The following is a 19,804-nucleotide window of genomic DNA, read 5'->3' on the forward strand; positions in this document are numbered from 1 at the left end:
ACAATCCCGGGGTGTCTCTGGAGAAGAGTAGGGGTGTTACCCCAGTGTCCTGGCCTGATTCCCCCCCTGGTCTTGACCCATCATGGCCTCCTAATCACCCCCCCCTCTCTGAACTGGCTCCATCCCTCTGCTCTCCTCCCCACTGAGAGCTGCTGTGTGCTGAGCGGACTGGAGCATCATCCAGGTGGGGGCTGCACACGGGGGGCTGGAGGGGATCCCCCTGACCTGGGAAGAGCTCTGAGGGGAGAGTCCAGACTTATTAATTATTATTATTATTCGTGCTGCACTGGGCTTCAGTCCTGGCAGTGAGAGGGGGACTCTGTGATCAGGACAGATACTTATGACTGTATAATAACACACGATAGAAATGGAAAACAGGGTAGCGCTGTTGTCTCTTCGAAACGTTTTGAACTGCCAGAAGAAGTTTTCACAACCCGGACTCGTGAAGGTACAGGTCTTCTCCCTTCGTCCGGAGCAAGGTGTATCGTGTCCTGGTGATTTCTCCCGTTTCGAACGGAGTCTAATGTCGCGTTTCTACTTTATTAGAGAGAGGCACTGAACATCCTATGATGGACTGGTGTCCTGTCCAGGGTGTGTGAGTGTGTGTGTGTCCTGTGATGGACTGGTGTTCTATCCAGAGTGTGTGTGTCCTGTGCTGGACTGGTGTCCTGTCCAGGGTGTTTGAGTGTGTGTGTGTCCTGTGATGGACTGGTGTCCTGTCCAGGGTGTGTGAGTGTGTGTGTCCTGTGATGGACTGCTGTCCTGTCCAGTGTTTGTATGTGTGTCCTTTGATGGACTGGTGTCCTGTCCAGGGTGTGTGTGTCCTGTGATGGACTGGTGTTCTATCCAGGGTGTGTGTGTCCTGTGATGGACTGGTGTCCTGTCCAGGATGTGTGAGTGTGTGTGTCCTGTGATGGACTGGTGTCCTGTCCAGGGTGTGTGAGTGTGTGTGTGTCCTGTGATGGACTGCTGTCCTGTCCAGGGTTTGTATGTGTGTCCTTTGATGGACTGGTGTTCTGTCTAGGGTGTGTGTGTCCTTTGATGGACTGGTGTTCTGTCCAGGGTGTGTGTGTCCTGTGATGGACTGGTATCCTGTGAAGGACTGGTGTCCTGTCCAGGGTGTGTGTGTACTGTGATGGACTGGTATCCTGTGAAGGACTGGTGTCCTGTCCAGGGTGTGTGTGTGTGTCCTGTGATGGACTGGTGTCCTGTCCAGGGTGTGTGTGTGTCCTGTGATGGACTGGTGTCCTGTCCAGGGTGTGTGTGTGTCCTGTGATGGACTGGTGTCCTGTCCAGGGTGTGTGTGTGTGTCCTGTGATGGACTGGTGTCCTGTCCAGGGTGTGTGTGTGTCCTGTGATGGACTGGTATCCTGTGAAAGACTGGTGTCCTGTCCAGGGTGTGTGTGTGTCCTGTGATGGACTGGTGGATCACAATATTAATTCTCCTCCTTGATTCCCTCCTTCATCGCCAGAGTGAAAGCGGGACACGGCAGTAAAAGCTCAGCCCTGCGGGTGGTGGTCCTCTCGGCCACACGGGGGCGCTGTGGCCCCACGGGGGGGGGGTTATGTTCACGTCCCGCTGGGAATCGCACCGACGCGGCGGAGTTCGTGAACGTCCCAGACAACAAGAAAACGAGAGAGAGAAAAAAGGTCGTTTTCGGGGTTCAAGAAGCAACCCCGAGATTCAGGGAGTTTCCCCGCTGAGCTTACTCTGCCGAAAACACGCAGGTTTTATTTTTTTCCCGTGTCCCCCCTCACACAGGCCGTTTCTGTAGCGTGAAGTTGTGTTTTTTTGCGCGGCGGTCGGTGAGGGGCGAAATTTTATTTATTTATTTTTTTCCCACGGTCTGAAACAGAAACGGCCGGGTGGTGTTGTAGAGAGGTCGACGTGCCTGGGTTTCCTCGTCTGCGAAGCCCGTTTTTTTTGGGGGGGGGGGGTCGTGAGGTCCCACGCAGCGCTCGGAAAAGAAAATGGCAGGACGGGGGGGGGACCTGTGTTTTTTGGACGTGGTCCGAAATTAACGCCCTTGAGCGCTAGAGGGGGGTGGAGGTTGGTCTTTCTTCGACTTGGGGGTCGGGGGGGGTGCTACTTTCACTGAACCCCACCCCACGGAAACCCGTGTTGGACGTGGGGGTGCTGAATGCGCCCTCGACGTGATTTTGTCTTTAAATTCAAGTGCAGCTTTTGTCACCCTTGGGCCGGAAACAGCTGGACCCGTTTCCCCTGCCTGTCCGAGGTGGCGACTACCAGGGTCGTACAGGGACACCCGGCTGGCCGCCGAGAGTTGGAAAAATAAAATGTCCACCCCCCCAAAAAAAAACAACCGCGAAAAATGGCGGCCATTTTTGTTTCGCGGCCGAGCCGTGAGCGCGTCGGGGGCTGACGTCACGGGGGCGTCACAATGAGCCGCCTGACGTCACAGAGCGGCGGATTCTAGCGGGGGGCGGCGCCGGAGCCCCGTGAGCTCAGAGGAGTGAAGAGAGAGGAGGAGGAAAGACCTATATAGCGCTTAATAAACAGAATCGCTCTTCAGTATCCCCGTGAAATCGGTAAGTCAGTCAAAAGCGCCGCTGGCAAGAACTAACAAAGTAAGTGGAGAAATAAGTTGTTTTTTTTTTACCGTTACTCCACTCTTATGGGTGTGATCGTGCTGTAAAAAGATATTGAGAGGAGGTGCACCTCTACACAGAGGGTGGTGGGGGTGGGGAACAGGCCGCCCAGTCCGTGTGGTTGAAGCCGATACCCTGGCTCCTCTCCAGACACAGCTGGGTGAGCTCCTCCAGTCAGGACAGGAGGCTCTACTGTACACAGAGGGGGGTGGGGGTGGGGAACAAAGCCGATACCCTGGCTCCTCTCCAGACACAGCTGGGTGAGCTCCTCCAGTCAGGACAGGAGGCTCTACTGTACACAGAGGGTGGTGGGGGTGGGGAACAAAGCCGATACCCTGGCTTCTCTCCAGACACAGCTGGGTGAGCTCCTCCAGTCAGGACAGGAGGCTCTTCTGTACACAGAGGGTGGCGGGGGTGGGGAACAAGCTGCCCAGCCCTGTGGTTGAAGCCGATACCTTGGCTTCTCTCCAGCCACAGCTGTGTGAGCTCCTCCAGTCAGGACAGGAGGCTCTACTGTACACAAAGAGTGGCGGGGGTGTGGAACAAAGCTGATACCCCGGCTTCTCTCCAGACACAGCTGGGTGAGGTCCTCCAGTTAGGACAGGAGGCTCTTCTGTACACAGAGGGGGGCAGGGGTGGGGAACAAGCCGCCCAGCTGTGTGGCTCCGCCCCCTCCCCTCCCCTCTGTGACTCTGGTTGTCTCGGCAGGACGATGGACCGACAGAGATGCCGCACGGCCGTGCGCGGTCGCAGCAGGACCCGGGCCCGGCGAGGCGTCGTAAGTCCTCCCCTCCCGCCCGCCATCCAGCGTCCAGCGTCCAGCCCTCCTCCGACTGGCCTCTCCGCCCCCAGCAGAGCTCGCTGTATTATAATAATAATAATAATAAACTTCACTGATAGAGCACCTTTCACACACATAGCAGCGCAAAGCGCTTGACAGACCAGGTCTCACGGTAACACCTCCAGACGAGGAGAGACACTTCCAGTGGTGATCTTGACTGAGGACACGCCTTGGCTCAAGAGACAGGGTCGCAGGTCCATTATAGCCTTCTGAGAGCACAGATTGCCTCTGAACGTCCCAGACTCTTACTGGACACACTGTACACACTCACCTGTCCAGACTCTCACTGGACACACTGTACACACTCACCTGTCCACACTCTTACTGGACACACTGGACACACTCACCTGTCCAGACTCTCACTGGACACACTGTACACACTCACCTGTCCACACTCTCACTGGACACACTGTAAACACTCACCTGTCCACACTCTCACTGGACACACTGTAGAGACTGCCCAAGGCCCCTAGTCGCGACACGACTGGGCTGGGCTATGTGGTCAGAGCTGTCTCGGAGATGGGCTGTTTGGCGTCTTCACAGGTCACACCGGTCAGGCCGAACCCGGACTGGCAGCGGGAGAGGTCCCGGCCCAAGTCCCGGTGCTTTTCCGTAAGTCTCACCTGGTCGCCTTCCGCGAGACTGGACCGGCCGCCCTGTGGTGGGCCCGGTGCCCCACATCTACCCTACAGCTCCCCACACTGACCCCTAAACTCCCGATACCCTACAGCTCCCCACACTGACCCCTAAACTCCCGATACCCTACAGCTCCCCACACTGAACCCTAAACTCCCGATACCCTACAGCTCCCCACACTGACCCCTAAACTCCCGATACCCTACAGCTCCCCACTCTGACCCCCACAGTCCTGATGGCCGAGAGGTCTCTGCTTGTTGTAGTGATTGAGTGAGCTCTGTGGACCTGACCTTTGTCTTGTGTCCTCGTTTCCAGCGTCTCCTAGTGGTCCGGCATTTCACACGACCTGAAGGTGAGATCTGGGGAGGAGACAGAGCACCCCCTAACACCCCTGAGCTGGGTTACAGGGTAAGACAGCTTCTTACTGTTGGACACACCTGTCCACACTCTTACTGGACACACTGGACACACTCGCCTGTCCGGACTCTTACTGGACACACTGGACACACTCACCTGTCCACATTCTCACTGGACACACTGTACATACTCACCTGTCCACACTCTCACTGGACACATTGTACACACTCACCTGTCCACACTCTCACTGGACACAGTGTACACACTCACCTGTCCAGGCGTAGTCTGTGCTCCTCATCCCCCCTGCGTTGTGTCTCCCCCTCTCCCCGCTGGACAGAATCCTGTGGTGTCTTCTTGTCTCCCCGAGCTCGTCCAGAAGCTGGAGAGGGCGGCCGAGCTGCAGCTGGAGCTCCCGGGGTCGCCCGGCTCGTTCCGCTCGGTGTCCCCCCTCTCCTCGCCCGAGAGCCCCCTCCGCTCCCCGCCCCCGGCCCCCCCCTCCGGCCCCCTCAGGCCCCTGACCGCCCCGCCCCGCTGCCCCCCCTTCCTCGCCGCCATGCCCCTCGAGCCCCCCCTGCTGCCCGGGGCGGTGCCCCTGCCCCTGCCCCCGCCCGTCCTGCCCCCCATCGCCCGCCCGGCCCCGCCAGGCCCCTCCTGGGGCTCCCCGGTGCGGAGGGCAAGGAGAGAGGCTGAGATGTCTGACGAGGCAAGTGGGGCAGAGTCTGTCCGTCTGTCCGTCTGTCCGTCCATCTGTCCGTCTGTCCATCTATCCTTCTGTCCATCTGTCCTTTTCTCTGTCCTGTCCTTCTGTCCTTTTCTCTGTCCTTCTGTCTTTCTGTTCTTTTCTGTGTCCATCTGTCTTTCTGTCTTTTTCTGTCTTTCTATTGTAGTGGAAATCTAATGAGTTAATTGATTCTTAAAAATGTAGAGAGCTTTGCAAAAAAATATATTGGTGCTTTTAGATAATATTTCAAGGATATAACTGCTATGCTACAGTACGTGCAGAATTTTAGAAAACAGTTCGTCAACAAAGTACACTGTTTAGGTTAGTTTAGAAGACAATGTACCAAAACAATATATGCTGTCTGGGTCATTAGAATTAGCTGAAAGTAACTGATAAGCTTTGAATAACAAATCTAGTTTTTCTTCTCTCGCTCTATGATGTAATCTGTTTTCTCTTAGAGAAAGGGGAAGTTTTAGAAGGGACCAAGTGCTGAACTTTTTTACAGCGCAACGTCTTATAAAAACCCTGTACTGCTTGTAACAAATTGAGTCTCTGGTTGCACTTGGCGAAGTGGCAGCAGGGCTCCCAATATTGCAATATTGAAATAAAGACCTTACTCAGGTGAGAACTCTCTCTTGTGGCTTCCTTGATAGTTAAATTCCACGACAGTTTGGGGGCTCGTCCGGGATCACAAACCTGAGCGCAAACGGCTGCTGAAACTCCATCCGGACCCGGACAATTTTAGCAAATTGGACGAACCTCGGAGGATAAACTGTTTATCCTTCCAGAGACGCGTCTGGAGAATTGGCAGCTGTCTGACGTCAGTAAGTGATCCTTTAAAATTAATAGTTTGAGAAGCGAGCCACAGGGGTGTTCTCACGCGGGTTTGATGAGTCTGGGACTCATATAAAGAACTTATCTTAACACAGACGTGTGGTTTTTGCTCTGCGGAGTAGTTAATGTGATAAGGTTCTAAAGTAAGGCACCGATCGGTAAAAATGGGAAATTAAAATTCAAAGACGAAAATGGGACCGAGCAGTCCAGCAAAAGTACATGTACGACAAATTCGGAGAAACCTAGCCTGGGTTAGGGAAAAAAATTATGTTCATGAACTGTAAAGCTAGGGTAAAAGGTGTAAGGGAACTTGCACATAATTTATATATGATAATTAGGGGCCCATAACTATGAAGGATCTTTGTAAGTGAATCAGAATGGACAGAGGAAAGTTGAATTAGGAAAAAGAAGTTTCCTGAAGAAGGGGAAACTTAGAAGAGAAGGAGAAGAAATGAAAGAAAATGAATTGGAAAACTTATTTAATGGAAAGAGGAATCACAGAAATAATGGGAAGCTTAAAAAAAGACTAGTCTTGAAACTAAAGAACAGCAAGCTGCAGCTAAAGTCATGGCCATGCGTACTAAAAAGAAAAAGTCTCCACCGAAATTAGAAAGCGGTCCGGAGCCACTTGTTTGTGAAATACCAATGTGCACTTTTCCAGGTCCAGAAGGAACTCCAGCATATGTACAGTACATTGACATTGGTCTCCTAGTGAATTATTTGCATTAGTTAAGTCTTTTCCTTAATTGCCTGATGATCGTAAAGAATTTAGAAGAAAGGCAAGCGCCTTGTTCTTGATTGTCTTAAGCCTAATTACAGTGACATAACCTTGTTGCTAGATCATATTGTTCCTAAAGGTTTACAACGTCCTCTAAAAAGGAGGAGGCAGATTGGCGGATACGTGACCCAAATGATGAAGAAGTATCCATCTAAATTAAACCACACGAACATGGAGAGGAAAAGTTAGGCGGCCGCTTCTAAAAAGAGGTAAGGACTCCTCTTTTCTAAAAAGTCCCTTGTCCTCTCCATGTTGCTGTGGTGGGTTCAGGGTTTTCCTGAAGCTGAAGCGAGTACAACAGAAAAAATGAGTTAATGGTGTATGTGTTTTAGATGCCTGCTTTGTGAAGGTGGGGTAGAAAAGGAGGGATTGCTGAAGGAATAGCATCTCGCCCTGCCCGTGCGAAAAAATCCAGGTGTTGCATCCTGGTACACGACTGCAGTACGGCTGAAGGTAGCAACTAGAACTGTACTCGCAGAAGAGCCGAAAATGGTAACTCGATTCAACTGTGTGTTTAAAGCCAGGATTTCGAACCTGGTCCGTGTTCCCGTATTGTGATAGTTCGTCAGTTTGTCTCGACTGGGGGATTCCGCGGGGCGCGTGGGAGACGTGAAAATGGTTTGGTGTGAAGGGAAAAAAAGTTTGATTAATCCAAAGTGAAACTTAAAAGAAATATTGACTGTCAGACGGAATTTAGGCTGAACAGGAATGTAGAAAAGTGTATGAACCTTTGGATAAAAATATTTAGAGGAATATTTGAGAATTCAACAGAATATCATAGATAAGACGGAAAAATCCCAGATGGAAAAGCTAAAAGCAATGGCTGAACGAAACGAAGTTGTATATGTAGAAAAAGAAAAAGCAAAAGAAGAAATAGAACGCCTTAAGAGAGAATCTGGGAGAAGGGTGGGAATTAGTGTGGAGATTTTTGAAAGAGCATTTCCCACCGAAAACTGATTAGAGAAAAGTAACAGCATGTCAGCAGAAGGAAGTGAGGATGTTTTCAGATTTTACAGAAAGGTTTATAGCTTTATGGATAGTATACTCGGGGTTAGCCGATGAAAAGGAAGTGAATAAAGATACTTCCACAGTAATAAAACAAATTTACTTGAGTGGGTTAAAACCTGATGTTGCCAAGAATGTGCAACTATGCTTTCCTGATATTACAGAGACAGATGTGATTTAATAACTCGCGAAGCATGCATGCAGAAGTGCGAGCGCTGCAAATGGGTGGTAAAAAGACTCCCAAGGAGGAGAAAAGGGAGCCGCCAGTTTGTCGAAATTATTGTGCGACTTTAATGTTATAATGAGATATAAAACCTCAAAGACAAAACTACTAATAAGCTGGTGTGCAGTTACTAAAAAAAAAATGTGTTTTTTGGAGAAATTGTAAGACGCTTGATTTCACAATTAAAGAACTTGTCAGAAGCTGAAACGAGAGCCGTGTGTGAACTAACAGTTTTAATCTAGTAAACCCCTCTGTAGCCTTCCTAAATTTATCTCAGGATTTAAATAAAAGTGAAATAATCTTACAGTGTGCAGTAACTGTGGGGCACAGGAGCACAGCTGTCCTGTTTTTAGACTAAAACAGCATAAAGATGTGATATAACGTTTTCTAACGGATAACAGGAGGCTACAGGAGAAGGAGTGCAAGGGTTGTGTTTAAAGCAAATGTAAGCTGTCACAGTCTGCTTGGGAAAATATGTACAGTTTCAACTACTGATGTGGGTGGGGGACACCCCAGACCTATTTTAGGCCCAGACTGCAGCATTTTATAAGGAATTTCTGTATGAAATAGCATTTATGTGAACTACCTCGAAAGAGTTATGTGATATTGTGATTGTTTTACCTAATGAGGGAATCCATAAGGCCGGGCTACTCCAAGTATTGGATCTTGAGAGGAAAAAAAAAGGAGTATAAAACCAACTACATGATAAAGCCAGGGTGAATGCCTTCTCAGAACGAGCTTGTCTAGTGACATATTGGTTTGAGGGGGGTAGTGCAGTCTAAAGACAAAATTGCCTTGACCCCTGCAGCAGAAACCGTTTTTGATGTTTTGAAACAAGCTTTCTTGCAGGCACTGGCCCTGGACTGGATTCCCTCAGACGGATCATCTGTATGTAATCTGTATGTAAGTGAAAGAAATGGGTCGTGAGCTGTTGTGCTGGTGCAGGAGGCATGGAGATAAGCCCTCGGTGGGCACTGCCCTACCGCTTGTATTATGATCAAGGGACAGGCTGTGGCTGGATTATTCGGGGTGAGATGGACTGAGATCACCCTCAGTCTGCTGGAACAGTGGAATGAAGGAACAGAACTCTAAAAGATCGACTAGACATCAGACTGAAGGAACACCATGGAATGCGGGCTGGATCAAACAGAACTGTGTAATAGAGCCTGTTTGATATTATCACAAGCCAATCAACAAAACTTCCTGGAGGGATGAATTTGGCTAATGGATTGTTGAATTTGCTGATTCTCTATTGTAGTATTGTAGGTTGTTAATTGAAGTGGTGGACAGGTGCTGGACGCTTGGAGACCTCCAGTAGAGGGAAGATATGACCTGATACCTGGCGAGTGGGTGTGGGTGAGGATGATATACCCTGCCAGATGTTGCAACCCCGCTGGGGAGGGACCATATCAAGTGCAACTGACTATCGACTCTGCCATCTGAGTGACAGGACGAGATCGCTGGATCTACGCATTGCGCCGACACCGAACCACTGCACCAGAGACTGAGTGAACATTAATTATTATATTGTCAGTGTTTCTGTGTTTGTTGAGCTTCCTGAGGGGGGGCGACAGTGTACCTGTTAAGTGTAATGAGTTTTACTTTGATAAAATGGGGATATGGAATCAATACTTTATCAGTCAGCCACAAATAATAATCAGAGCTCATGTTGGGATTGTATTGCTATAAAAGATGCTCATGGGAGTAATCCCCTTTGATAGAGGTGATTATTTAGGTTTATTGGCATGGGTAAATAGCCCTGCTTTTAGTCTGAGTGTAACTCAGATATATTAAAATGGAAATAACTGTATGCTCCTCACTTTAATCACAGTTTTAAGCCTATCTCTATTAGGGTGATAGACAGCTGTTTAGGTAAGCAAAGACTAAACAGTACTTGTATTCTAGACAATTATTAGCAAATTAATGACTTAGCAAAGCACATCTTTGAAAAATATATATCACAATTATAATCCAGATGACTGGGGCATTGGTGCATGGCTACAGTCTGTGCTAGGAACCTGGAGAGGGTCTCTGGTTCAATACATATTTGTGTGTCTGGTATTATTCGTTATGATCATACTGTTAATATCCTGCTTGAAAAACATGTGGACTAAAGCTGCTGCTTCTGTGCTAATTGTACGCCCTGAAGGGATCATGAAGGTAAAAAAAATTGTAGAGAAAGGTTCTCCTATCTAGTGGCAGAACCTGATGGGTAGAACAATATAGTTTTAAGGGGAGTTACCCTTGGGAGTGATTCCCATAGATGCACATTATTATTATGGTTTGTTTGTTTATAATAAGATGTTTTGCAGGAACGGACCAAAGAGAAATTTTACAACTTCAGCTAGAATTGTTCTGCAAAACGGCACAGCTGAGGCAGTGGAACAATGTGTAGATTTTTCTAAGAGTTATTACCCAGCTGTTGACCAATCTTGTAAAAAACCCCTAAGAAAAATGCTGGGCTCCAGCCCACAGGGATTTACCTGTGCTGTAAGAACTAATGCGTGAATAAGTAGACTGGATTCTGGTGAAAGACAGGAAAAAGAGGTGGTGTTCGCTCAGGTGGAGGGGGCCGTGCCAGGTGCCCTGAATTCATGCTTCCCACTGTAAAAAGGTCACAAACGAACTGAGCAAAGCGCAGGAGTGATGTCTACACAGGGATAGATGGGGATCACATGCTTGGGACTGATGTGCACAGCCTTTTTCCTTTTTATGTGGAAGCCTGTCACCACCCAGAAAGAGGAAGAATCTAAACGCGAAGCCTCTTTGTATACAAACTGGCTGAATGAAACTGATAATGAGGGGGATATGAGTAATTTGTGGTACAAATTTATAAATCATACTGTAAAGTTAAAGAAATTTAATGCATCTTGTTATGTATGTGCTTTAATGCCTCATTCTACAGCCTCACCCATTTCTCTCCTGGTTAGAATCACTGTTTGGGCCAGGGGGAATGTTTTTCTTTAAGTTACTAACACCGATTATAGTAGCTGTGATACTTGTATTTCTGTTTTTGTGTTGCTGTACAAAATATATTATTCCAATGCTTTGAAATATGGTAATTAATATGTTTGCGCATCAGTATGTTCTGATAATAACGGAAGAATCTGAAGTATGGGAGCCTCCTGGGAGTCCATATGAAGAATCTAACTTTTAATCATTTTCAAGAATAAAAAGGAGGGAATTGTAGTGGAAATCTAATGAGTTAATTGATTCTTAAAAATGTAGAGAGCTTTGCAAAAAAATATATTGGTGCTTTTAGATAATATTTCAAGGATATAACTGCTATGCTACAGTACGTGCAGAATTTTAGAAAACAGTTCGTCAACAAAGTACACTGTTTAGGTTAGTTTAGAAGACAATGTACCAAAACAATATATGCTGTCTGGGTCATTAGAATTAGCTGAAAGTAACTGATAAGCTTTGAATAACAAATCTAGTTTTTCTTCTCTCGCTCTATGATGTAATCTGTTTTCTCTTAGAGAAAGGGGAAGTTTTAGAAGGGACCAAGTGCTGAACTTTTTTACAGCGCAACGTCTTATAAAAACCCTGTACTGCTTGTAACAAATTGAGTCTCTGGTTGCACTTGGCGAAGTGGCAGCAGGGCTCCCAATATTGCAATATTGAAATAAAGACCTTACTCAGGTGAGAACTCTCTCTTGTGGCTTCCTTGATAGTTAAATTCCACGACACTATCCATCACTCTATCTATCCTTTTCTCTGTCCATCTGTCTTTCTGTCCTTTTCTGTCTTTCTGTCCTTTTCTCTGTCTTTTTGTCCATCTGTACTTCTCTCTTTCTGTCTTTCTGTCCTTCTGTCTGAGTCTCTCTTTTTCTCTGTGTCTGTCCCTCTCTCCCTGTCTCTCTCCCTGTGTCTTTCCATGTCTCCCTGCTCTCTGTCTGTCCTGCGTTGTCCCAGCTGGGTCTGTCTCCCTGTGTCTCTCCGTGTGTCCCCCTGCTCTCTGTCTGTCCTGCGTTGTCCCAGCCGGGTCTCTCTCCCTGTGTCTCTCCGTGTGTCTCCCTGCCTGTCTCTCTGTCTGTCCTGCGTTGTCCCAGCTAGGTCTCCCTCCCTCCTCTCTCTCTCCGTGTGTCTCCCTGCTCTCTGTCTGTCCTGCGTTGTCCCAGCTGGGTCTCTCTCCCTGTGTCTCTCCGTGTGTCTCCCTGCTCTCTGTCTGTCCTGCGTTGTCCCAGCTGGGCCTCTCTCCCTGTGTCTCTCCGTGTGTCTCCCTGCTCTCTGTCTGTCCTGCGTTGTCCCAGCCAGGTCTCTCTCCCTGTGTCTCTCCGTGTGTCTCCCTGCCTGTCTCTCTGTCTGTCCTGCGTTGTCCCAGCTAGGTCTCCCTCCCTCCTTTCTCTCTCCGTGTGTCTCCCTGCTCTCTGTATGTCCTGCGTTGTCCCAGCTGGGTCTCTCTCCCTGTGTCTCTCCGTGTGTCTCCCTGTCTGTCTCTCTGTCTGTCCTGCGTTGTCCCAGCTGGGCCTGTCTCCTCTGCTCTCTGACTTCAGCTCTGTTCGCCGATGTCCCGCCAGCCCGTCTCTCTCTCAGCCTGTCTCTTGACTTGCAGGATGAAGAGGAGGTGGAGACAGCTCTTCCGGCAGGAGAGAGGAAGGAGGTCAGTCCTGGTCCCACCCTGCACCCTGTCCTGTCTGTGGTGGAGTTTTGCCGTCTTGTCTGTCCCTGGGTCTCAGTGTCTCTCTCTCTTTCAGCCCTGTCTGTCAGTGTCTCTCTCGTCCTGCTGTCTGCCTGTCCCTGCCTCTCTGTCTCTCTCTCTTTCAGCCCTGTCTGTCAGTGTCTCTCTCCTCCTCCTCTCTGTCCTCAGTGTGTCTCTCTCCTCCTCTCTGTCCTGTGGTTTCCAGTGGGTCAGTATTAGTGGGCTACACCCAGGCTCACTGCGAGTGTGATCTCAGCAGAGTCTCTGTGCTCTTGGGACACTTGACTCACCTGTCTCTCTCTTTCTCTCCCTGTGCTGTCCCTCTCCTGCCCCCTCTCTCCCTCCTCGGACTCCAGCTGGAGGAGGTCCAATCACCACCTCCTGTGAGACAGAAGAAAAAGAAGGTGGGTAATGCTCTGATCCTCTCTTTACTCCTGTCCAGTGTCCAGTCAGTGTGTGTGTATGAACCCCTCTCTCTCTCAGTGTAGTGTTCATGTACTGGAGTGTCCAGTCAGTGTGTCTGTATGAACCCCTCTCTCTCTCAGTGCAGTGTTCATGTACTGGAGTGTCCAGTCAGTGTGTCTGTATGAACCCCTCTCTCTCTCAGTGCAGTGTTCATGTACTGGAGTGTCCAGTCAGTGTGTCTGTATGAACCCCTCTCTCTCTCAGTGCAGTGTTCATGTACTGGAGTGTCCAGTCAGTGTGTCTGTATGAACCCCTCTCTCTCTCAGTGCAGTGTTCATGTACTGGAGTGTCCAGTCCGACTCTTAACGTGACTCTCCTGTCTCTGCTTCAGAAGCGCCGATGCGTCTTTTTGATGTCCCTGAGCTGCGTGTCGGTGGAGACAGAAGATCAGGACGAGCCGATGGAGGTGGCGGAGACCGTAGCTCAGGAGAGGAAGAGCGAGGGAGAGGAGGAGCAGGCTGCCGGGAAGGACAAGAAGAGGAAGAGGAGGGGCGGGTGAGCAGACAGGGGGGTGCCGCCCGGTCATGTCTGTGATTCAAGGAGGAGTCTCCTCTTGCTGTTTGATGTCATGGTGACGTCTGTGTCTATGTCCCTCACACCTGCAATAACAATATTCTTTCCAGGTTCCTTTCCTGGTTCTGTGCCTGCTAAGATCTGGACTGGACTGGACTGGACTGGACTGGAGCTGAGGGACACCAGACGACTGGACTGGAGCCTAGGGACACCAGACTGGACTGGACCGGAGCTGAGAGGCACTAGACTGGACTGGAGCTGAGGGACACCAGACTGTGCTGGACCGAAGCTGAGGGACCCCAGTCTGGACTGAAGCTGAGGGACCCCAGACTGTGCTGGACCGAAGCTGAGGGACCCCAGTCTGTGCTGGACCGAAGCTGACGGACCCCAGTCTGTGCTGGACTGAAGCTGAGAGACCCCAGACTGTGCTGGTCTGAAGCTGAGGGACTGCAGACTGGACTGCACTGGAGCTGAGGGACACCAGACTGGACTGGACTGGAGCTGAGGGGCCCCAGACTGCACTAGACTGGAGCTGAGAGGCCCCAGACTGGACTGGACCAAAGCTGAGGGACCTCAGGCTGTGCTGTACCGAAGCTGAGGGACCCCAGACTGTGCTGGACCGAAGCTTAGGGACCCCAGTCTGGACCGAAGCTGAGGGACCCCAGTCTGTGCTGGACCGAAGCTGAGGGACCCCAGACTGGACCGAAGCTGAGGGACCCCAGTCTGTGCTGGACCGATGCTGAGGGACCCCAGTCTGGACTGAAGCTGAGGGACCCCAGACTGCACTGGACTGAAGCTGAGGGGTCCCAGACTGGACTGATGACCTTTTGTTAAGCATCAATAAATTTTTTTTAAAAAATATCTGTTTAGCTTTTGGTTTTTTCCCTCCCCTCCCCTAAGATTGCTGCTGGGAGAGGTGTGAGTGGGGCCAGCAGGGGGCGCTCTCACCCTGCGGTCTGTGTGGGTCCTGATGCCCCAGTATAGTGACGGGGGACACTGGACTGTAAACAGGCGCTGTCCTTCGGATGAGACGTCAAACCGAGGTCCTGACTCTCTGTGCTCATTAACAATCCCGGGGTGTCTCTGGAGAAGAGTAGGGGTGTTACCCCAGTGTCCTGGCCTGATTCCCCCCCTGGTCTTGACCCATCATGGCCTCCTAATCACCCCCCCCTCTCTGAACTGGCTCCATCCCTCTGCTCTCCTCCCCACTGAGAGCTGCTGTGTGCTGAGCGGACTGGAGCATCATCCAGGGGGGGCTGGAGGGGATCCCCCTGACCTGGGAGGAGCTCTGAGTGGAGAGTCCAGACTTATTAATTATTAATATAAGAAGTTTTCACAACCCGGACTCGTGAAGGTACAGGCTCCCTTAATCCAAATGGGAATAGGAGTTCTTTTTTTCTTTCTTTTCCGGACGTCAGTTGTATCGTGTCCTGGTGATTTCTCCCGTTTCGAACGGAGTTTAATGTCGCGTTTCTACTTTATTAGAGAGAGGCACTGAACTTTGGGGAACGTGACATCCACCCAGTATTACTAGTAGGTTGATAAATATAAATGTTATTTTTCCCCCCGTATTATACCTCGCGAAATATAACGATGGCCAACTCCTTAAGTCGAAATTTAAACCCTTATCAGCTACAAGACAGTCCGTCAACATCGCCGACCTTCGGTATGACGTTAGCCGAAGGGGGTAGGGTAAGTACGTCACAGCCGGGGGAAGCCCCTATCACGTGAGAGGGGTGCGGCGGGCGACGAGCCCCCGGGAGCGAAGAGAAGCTGATTTGCGTGGGGTGTGGAAACACTACACGACCGGGCAAGCGAGCCGTTTTTTTTTGTTTGTTTTTTTCCAGAACATCAGAACAACTGCAGAGATGACCATCGATCCACTCCGGACGTTTCCTTTTTTGTCCTCTTTGGCCTCCAAAATAAAAAAAAAAACTGGGATCCATCGTGGCGTTGCCAAATTAAAACGTCGACCACATTTCGGGCTTTCGTGGTGTCCATGATGAAACCGTCATGGTTGTGTAAGGATACGTTACGTCACAGACCGGCGGCGCTCGGGCGTGAGGACTATCGTTACGTTTTTGAAACGGGCATGTCAGACAAGATCTCTGACAAGATCTCCGAAAAACCCAAACCTGTAAGATTCAATTTCAATTGAGTTTGTTTTATATAGCGCCTTTCACAACAAGAATGCCCCAAGGCCCCGAACAAAGGAGTTGTTCCACACCCCCGCCACCCTCTGTGTACAGTAGAGCCCCCTGTCCTGACTGGAGGAGCTCACCCAGCTGTGTCTGGAGAGAAGCCGGGGTATCAGCTTCAACCACAGGGCTGGGCGGCTTGGGCTTGTTCCCCACCTCCACCACCCTCTGTGTACAGTAGAGCCTCCTGTCCTGACTGGAGGAGCTCACCCAGCTGTGTCTGGAGAGAAGCCAGGGTATCGGCTTCAACCACAGGGCTGGGCAGCTTGTTCCCCACCCCCACCCCCTTCTGTGTACAGTAGAGCCTCCTGTCCTGACTGGAGTGACAGTAGAGACGGGGTTCATGGGTTATCTGGAGGGGGACTTCGCTCCAACAAAACGCCCAGCCCTGCTGCTCCTACCTCGGACGGAAGACACTTTCCCCAGCTGCTTCATCGTCTTCTCCCTGCGGGAGACCGGCCGCCTGCCGGATCGGGGGGCGCTGTCGCTGGGGCGGGACGCGGCCCCGACGTAGAGGGGCTCACAGGGGGGGGGGGGCGCCCCGCTCGTCGTCAGCACCTGCGCCGCGTTCTCTGCCGCCGCCACCACCGGCGTCGGGCCGCGGGCCTCACCTGGAGGCAACACACCGGCTTCTTTTAACAGATCACCTCGGGAATCGGGAACAACGGAGCTGTGTGCGGCCGTCTGTACGGAGGGGTTCAGCGCGGGGGGGCTCCGGGCTCGGGTCTGGACCCGGGGGGGGACTGTCTGTGTGGAGTCTGCATGGTCTCCCTGTGTTCTCCGGGTCCAAGGACAGGCTTTTGGGCTAATTGGCTTCTGGGAAAACTGGACCTGGTGTGTGTGTGTCCTGTGATGGACTGCTGTCCTGTCCAGGGTGTGTGAGTGTGTGTGTGTGTGTCCTGTGATGGACTGCTGTCCTGTCCAGGGTGTGTGAGTGTGTGTGTCTGTGTGTCCTGTGATGGCCTGGTGTCCTATCCAGGGCGTGTGTGTGTGTGTCCTGTGATGGACTGGTGTCCTGTCCAGGGTGTGTGAGTGGACACACTGGACACACTCACCTGTCCACACTCTCACTGGACACACTGGACACACTCACCTGTCCAGACTCTCACTGGACACAGTGTACACACTCACCTGTCCAGGCGTAGTCTCTGCTCCTCATCCCCCCTGCGTTGTGTCTCCCCCTCTCCCCGCTGGACAGAATCATGTGGTGTCTTCTTGTCTCCCCGAGCTCGTCCGGAAGCTGGAGAGCGCGGCCAAGCTGCAGCTGGAGCTCCCGGGCTCCCCCGGCTCGTTCCGCTCGGTGTCCCCCCCCTCCTCGCCCTCGAGCCCCCTCCGCTCCCCGCCCCCGGCCCCCCCCTCCGGCCCCCTCAGGCCCCTGCCCGCCCCGCCCCGCCGCCCCCCCTTCCTCGCCGCCATGCCCCTCGAGCCCCCCCTGCTGCCCGGGGCAGTGCCCCTGCCCCTGCCCCCACCCGTCCTGCCCCCCATCGCCCGCCCGGCCCCGCCAGGCCCCGCCTGGGGCTCCCCGGTGCGGAGGGCAAGGAGAGAGGCGGAGATGTCTGACGAGGCAAGTGGGGCAGAGTCTGTCCGTCTATCCGTCCATCTGTCTGTCCGTCCATCTGTCCTTCTGTCTTTCTGTCCATCAGTCCATATGTCCTTTTCTCTGTCTCTGTCATATGTCCATCTGCACTTCTCTCTTTCTGTCTTTCTGTCCTTCTGTCTGAGTCTCTGTGTCTGTCCCTCTCTCCCTGTCTCTCTCCCTCTCTCTTTCCATGTCTCCCTGCTCTCTGTCTGCCCTGCATTGTCCCAGCTGGGTCTCTCTCCCTGTGTCTCTCCGTGTGTCTCCCTGTTCTCTGTCTGTCCTGCGTTGTCCCAGCTGGGCCTGTCTCCCTGTGTCTCTCCGTGTGCCTCCCTGCTCTCTGTCTGTCCTGCGTTGTCCCAGCTGGGTCTCTCTCCCTGTGTCTCTTCGTGTGTCTCCCTGTCTGTCTCTCTGTCTGTCCTGCGTTGTCCCAGCTGGGCCTGTCTCCCCGGCTCTCTGCCTTCAGCTCTGTTCGCCGATTTCCCGCCAGCCCGTCTCTCTCTCAGCCTGTCTCTTGACTTGCAGGAGGAAGAGGAGGTGGAGACAGCTCCTCCGGCAGGAGAGAGGAAGGAGGTCAGTGCTGGTCCCACCCTGCCTCCTGTCCTGTCTGTGGTGGAGTTTCGCCGTCTTGTCTGTCCCTGGGTCTCAGTGTCTCTCTCTCTTTCAGCCCTGTCTGTCAGTCTGTCTGTCCCTCGATCTCAGCGTCTCTCTCTCGGCCTGCTGTCTGCCTGTCCCTGCCTCTCTGTCTCTCTCTCTTTCAGCCCTGTCTGTCAGTCTGTCTGTCCCTCGATCTCAGTGTCTCTGTCTCGGCCTGCTGTCTGTCTGTCCCTGCCTCTCTGTCTCTCTCTCTTTCAGCCCTGTCTGTCAGTGTCTCTCTCCTCCTCCTCTCTGTCCTCAGTGTGTCTCTCTCCTCCTCCACTCTGTCCTGTGGTGTCCAGGCAGTTTGTCTCTCTCCTCCTCCTCCTCTCTGTCCTGTGGTGTCCAGTGGGTCAGTATTAGTGGGCTACACCCAGGCTCACTCACTGCGAGTGTGATCTCAGCAGAGTCTCTGTGCTCTTGGGACACTTGACTCACCTGTCTCTCTCTTTCTCTCCCTGTGCTGTCCCTCTCCTGCCCCCTCTCTCCCTCCTCGGACTCCAGCTGGAGGAGGTCCAATCACCACCTCCTGTGAGACAGAAGAAAAATAAGGTAGTTTATGCTCTGATCCTCTCTTTACTCCTGTCCAGTGTCCAGTAAGTGTCCAGACAGTGTGTCTGTATGAACCCCTCTCTCTCTCTCAGTGCAGTGTTCATGTACTGGAGTGTCCAGTCAGTGTGTCTGTATGAACCTCTCTCTCTCTCAGTGCAGTGTTCATGTACTGGAGTGTCCAGTCATTGTGTCTGTATGAACCCCTCTCTCTCTCAGTGCAGTGTTCATGTACTGGAGTATCCAGTCAGTCAGGGTGTCTGTGTGAACCCCTCTCTCTCTCAGTGCAGTGTTCATGTACTGGAGTGTCCAGTCAGTGTGTCTGTATGAACCTCTCTCTCTCTCAGTGCAGTGTTCATGTACTGGAGTGTCCAGTCAGTGTGTCTGTATGAACCCCTCTCTCTCTCAGTGCAGTGTTCATGTACTGGAGTTTCCAGTCAGTGTGTCTGTATGAACCCCTCTCTCTCTCAGTGCAGTGTTCATGTACTGGAGTGTCCAGTCAGTGTGTCTGTATGAACCCCTCTCTCTCTCAGTGCAGTGTTCATGTCCTGGAGTGTCCAGTCCGACTCTTAACGTGACTCTCCTGTCTCTGCTTCAGAAGCGCCGATGCGCCTTTTTAAAGTCCCTGAACTGCGTGTCGGTGGAGACAGAAGATCAGGACGAGCCGATGGAGGCGACGGATACTGTAGCTCAGGAGAGGAAGAGCGAGGGAGAGGAGGAGCAGGCTGCTGGGAAGGACAAGAAGAGGAAGAGGAGGGGCAGGTGAGCAGACAGGGGGGCGCCGCCCGGTCGTGTCTGTGATTCAAGGAGGAGTCTCCTCTTGCTGTTTGATGTCATGGTGACGTCTGTGTCTCTGTCCCTCACACCTGCAATAACAATATTCTTTCCAGGTTCCTTTCCTGGTTCTGTACCTGATAAGATCTGGACTGGACTATACTGGACTGGACTGGACTGGACTGGACTGGACTGGACTGGACTGGACTGGACTGGAGCTGAGGGACCCCAGACTGTGCTGGACCGAAGCTGAGGGACCCCAGTCTGGACTGAAGCTGAGGGACCCCAGACTGTGCTGGACCGAAGCTGAGGGACCCCAGTCTGTGCTGGCCCGAAGCTGAGGGACCCCAGTCTGGACTGAAGCTGAGGGACCCCAGACTGTGCTGGACCGAAGCTGAGGGACCCCAGACTGTGCTGGACCGAAGCTGAGGGACCCCAGTCTG

General features: G+C 51.8%; 2 long non-coding RNA genes across 2 annotated transcripts; both read left to right on the forward strand.

Annotated features, from left to right (window-relative positions):
* The first annotated feature begins 5,009 nt into the window (after positions 1-5,009).
* Positions 5,010-13,508, forward strand: LOC138243079 (uncharacterized). The gene is made up of 4 exons (XR_011191931.1): positions 5,010-5,147; positions 12,564-12,611; positions 13,007-13,054; positions 13,447-13,508. It is a non-coding gene; the product is annotated as an uncharacterized lncRNA (long non-coding RNA).
* A 3,795-nt stretch (positions 13,509-17,303) lies between these two features.
* LOC138243430 (uncharacterized) lies at positions 17,304-18,590 on the forward strand. Its single transcript, XR_011192124.1, has 3 exons — positions 17,304-17,390; positions 17,928-17,975; positions 18,543-18,590. It is a non-coding gene; the product is annotated as an uncharacterized lncRNA (long non-coding RNA).
* The last annotated feature ends 1,214 nt before the right edge of the window (positions 18,591-19,804 follow it).

The sequence above is a fragment of the Lepisosteus oculatus genome, chromosome 14 (assembly GCF_040954835.1).
Source record: "Lepisosteus oculatus isolate fLepOcu1 chromosome 14, fLepOcu1.hap2, whole genome shotgun sequence".
Lineage (NCBI taxonomy): Eukaryota > Metazoa > Chordata > Actinopteri > Semionotiformes > Lepisosteidae > Lepisosteus > Lepisosteus oculatus.